Source organism: Cebus imitator, unplaced genomic scaffold, assembly GCF_001604975.1.
Source record: "Cebus imitator isolate Cc_AM_T3 unplaced genomic scaffold, Cebus_imitator-1.0 Scaffold51, whole genome shotgun sequence".
In the NCBI taxonomy this organism is placed as follows: Eukaryota; Metazoa; Chordata; class Mammalia; order Primates; family Cebidae; genus Cebus; species Cebus imitator.
In genome coordinates this window covers 443,955-444,532 of record NW_016107366.1, presented here as the reverse complement: position 1 = coordinate 444,532, position 578 = coordinate 443,955, and positions in this window count along the sequence as shown.

The following is a 578-nucleotide window of genomic DNA, read 5'->3' as shown; positions in this document are numbered from 1 at the left end:
GAGATTTTGGGTTGAAAGTTCTTTTCTTTAAGGATGTTGAATATTGGCCCCCACTCTCTTCTGGCTTGTAGGGTTTCTGCTGAGAGATCTGCTGTGAGTCCGATGGGCTTCCCTTTGTGGGTAACCCGACCTTTCTCTCTGGCTGCCCTTGGCATTTTCTCCTTCATTTCAACCCTGGTGAATCTGACGATTATGTGCCTTGGGGTTACTCTTCTTGAGGAATATCTTTGTGGTGTTCTCTGTATTTCCTGGACTTGAATATTGGCCTGCCTTGCTAGGTTGGGGAAGTTTTCCTGGATAATATCCTGAATAGTATTTTCCAGCTTGGATTCATTCTGTTTGTCGCATTCAGGTACACCTATCAGATGTAGATTAGGTCTTCTCACATAGTCCCACATTTCTTGGAGACTTTGTTCATTCCTTTTCACCCTTTTTTCTCTATTCTTGCCTTCTCGTTTTATTTCATTGAGTTGATCTTTGACCTCTGATATCCTTTCTTCTGCTTGGTCAGTTCAGCTCTTGAAACTTGTGCATGCTTCGCGAAGTTCTCGTGTTGTGTTTTTCAGCTTCATCAATTC